This window comes from Neofelis nebulosa, chromosome 4 (genome assembly GCF_028018385.1).
Source record: "Neofelis nebulosa isolate mNeoNeb1 chromosome 4, mNeoNeb1.pri, whole genome shotgun sequence".
NCBI classification, from domain to species: domain Eukaryota; kingdom Metazoa; phylum Chordata; class Mammalia; order Carnivora; family Felidae; genus Neofelis; species Neofelis nebulosa.
In genome coordinates, this window is record NC_080785.1 from 133,309,904 (window position 1) to 133,313,449 (window position 3,546).

A 3,546-nucleotide genomic window follows, 5' to 3' on the forward strand; every position below is an offset into this window, starting at 1 on the left:
CAAAGGACACCCCGCGTGACCGTGGCTTTTCAAAAGCCCCTTCCCATTATGTACATATCTGGGGACATGTGTGTCCCTTGGGAGTGTCTATGTATGTCTGGGTTTTGTACGTGTATATATTAATTATGCGTGTGAATTTGCTGCCCCTTTGGGTCTTATTTTGTGTGTGTGTGTGTGTGTGTGTGTGTGTGTGTGTGTGTGTGTGTTCTCCTCGTGGTGTCACTGGCCGTGTCTGCAGTGTGGGTCTGTGTGTGAATCTGTCCATAAGCCTCATACCTGTGTTCCCAGGTGAGGCTGGATGTGATTCTGTGCTTGTGGTGTCTGTTTATTTCTCTGTGAGTATGGGTGTCTGTGAACCTCAGAAATGAGCTGCCACAAAGGGACTCCCCAAAGGTGACCCCCAGCGATGGGTGAATATGAGACAATCTAGCTCTTCATTAGATTCTGTTGGGAAAACTATATATCTACATGCAAAAGAATGAAAGTGAACCCTTCCCTTACATGATACACAAAAATCTACTTAAAATGGCTTAAAGACTTAAATGTAACACCTGAAACCATCATACTTCTAGAAAAAATCAAAGAGGAAAGCTCCTTGACTATGCTCTAGGCAATGAGATTTTGGGATTGGCCCCAAAAGCATACGAAGTAAAAGTAAAAATAAACAATTGGGCCCACATCAAACTAAAAAGCACAGGGAAGGAAAGGGAAGGAAACCATCAACAAAATGGAAAAGCAACCTACAGAATTGGAGAATACATTTGCAGACCATCTCCAAGAAAGAGTTAATATACAAAACAAATAAGGAGTTCATATGAATAGTTAACCTTCAAAATAAAACTACCAGTTATGTTACCAGGAAAAAGAAAATGGCTTATTTCGGAAGAGCAGAGAACTGCCACTTGGGAGAAGGAAGCTATAGCAAGTCTGGAGAACAAAGGAGAGGAACACTTTTATAGAGGAAAGGAAGAAATTGGGAGGGCTATGATAAAGTAAAAGTCCATTGGAGTAAACTGGGAGATCCAAGTATAGTGGCTTTTCATTGCTTCAGTTGTGACCGTCATCAGCTGTGCCATCATGAGGGAAGAAGAAAGACCTTTCTTTCTCTTGCTGAGATAGTATAGCATAGCTGAAGAGGTATCAGCTTACAAGATATGTCTCCTTCCAGTGGGTCTGCAGGAAATGACACGTGGTAGAGCCTGTGAGCTTCCCCCTTCTGGCCCCCTGACTCCCTTTTCTTTAAGGTTTTATTTTCTTTCCAGGTCATCAGCATACAGTGTTGCATTCGTTTCAGGTATACAATAGAGTAATTCAACACTTCCATTTTAAATAAAGTTTCCTCTTACAATTTTCCCAAAGTCAACAGCAAAGAAACCGTATAACAGGGTGAAAAAGTGGGCAAGGACCCAAATAGACTTTTTCCAAAGAAGACATACAAAAGGCTAACCGGTGTAAGAAAAGATGCTCAACATCACTAATTGTCAGGGAAATGCAAACCAAAACCACAATGAGCTATTACCTCACACCTGTTGGTTAGGATGGCTATTCTCCAAAAGTCAAAAGATAACGACCGTGGGCAAGGATGTGGACAAAAAGTGAACCCTTAAGCACGATTTCCAGGAATGTAAATTGGTACAGCCATTGTGGGAAACAGTTTGGAGGTTCTCAAAAAGTTAAAAATAGAAATACCATATGATCCAGCAATCCCACTTCTGGGTGTAGATCACTATCTCAATGAGACATCTGTACTCCCATGTTCATTGCAATATTATTCAGTAGCCAAGATATGGAAACAACTTTAAGTGCCCATCAAAATAAAGAAAAATGGCCTGTGCATTCAGTGGAATATTATCTGGCCAGAAAAAAAGAAGGAAATTCTACCATTTCTGACAACGTGGGTGAACCCAGAGGACATGATTCTAAGTGAAATTAGTCAGACACAAACAGAAAGATATTGTACAATCTCATGCACATGTGAAATCTTCATCTAAAGAAAAGTTAAACTTGTAGAGAGACAGAGAGTTGAAGGGTAGTTACCAGAGGCTGGAGGGTGGGCAAAAGGGGGAGATACTGATCAAAACGTACAAACTTTCCATGGTAAGATGCACAAGTTCTAGCGAACTAAGGTACAGTATGGTGACTACAGTTAACAATACCGTATCGTATACTTGAAATTTACTAAGAGAGCAGATCTCAAGCATTCTAACCACACCACAAAAACAAAGTAGCTATGGGTGGTGATGGATATGTTAACTAGTTTCATTGTGGTTACCACTTCACAGTGTATGCATATATCAACATATCCCATTGTAAGTCTCAAATACATAAAATTTTTATTCATCAAAAATAATAAATAAGTAAGTAAATAAAGACCAAAATAAAGAGATAAATGAACAAAATTCCAATGTGTGAAAATGACTTTGGATAATGCCTGAAACATAGTAACAGCCACCAGAGATACAAGAGGACCTGGGAAATAGATGCATACATGGTACTCCAGTATACCTGGAGCAAAAAGGTGAGGAGAGAATACAGGCTTCTTTTAAGAGATGAAGCTGGAGAAGTAACCAAAGCCTGTTTCTGCAGGACCTTGCAAACCAGTAAAGAACTTTGTGCCTTTTCCGGAAAGTACTGAGAAGCCATTGAAGAATTTCATTCGTTCACTGACTGATTGCTGAGCTTTCATTGTTAAAAGATCATTCTGATTAGAGATGGAGAATGGGTTGACGTGAAATGGAAGTGGGTGGCAGGAAAAGTACACAGGCCAATTTTAAGGCTGCACATGAGATGATGGTGGCCTGGCCTATGTTAGTTGCGCAAGACTGGAAGTAGTGGGAAGATGAGGCAATTGTTTCAAGACATACAAGTGAGAGGTCTTGATGATTAGCTATTGGGGTTGGGAGACAAGGAGAGGTCTAATGGGTCAGTTGCTACAGTGGGATCGAGAAGGGCAAGAGACAACTTGCATTGAGCTACGACAGGATGACCTTGGTGGCAATGATACAACTGGGAGGTGAAGGCCAGAACCCAGATGACCATATGTTGAGGAGAGGCTGGGAAGTGAAGAGTGGAGTCAAGATTATTGACTTGTCAACAGTACTGCTTGTTGCCACCTAACATCCATTCCCACCTTCTCTCATATTGAGAGAATTCCTGATATTTAGTTGGGTACATGGCTTTGTAGACTAAGACTTTACATTACCATGAAGTGGTAAGTTATGGGCAACAGAATGCAAATGGAAGTGAGGTGTGCTATGGGCAATGGCGTTAAAAGAAAGGATATGCTCTCCCCTCCCCATTTTCCTTGCCTGCTGGCTGCAAGCAGATCTGATGGGCTGAGTCATCTTTGACCTTGTCAGTAAGGAACCAGAGAGCAACAGTACAGAATCCTGGGTATCTGACACGATAGGGTAACCATTCTGGGTTTGAACATAACCTAGACTGTAACACAAAAGGGAAATACATATTTTGTTGAAGCCACGGTTATTTATAGCCCCTGTTAGAGCAACCCGCTCTATATCCAAACTATTACAGAATTTGATACAA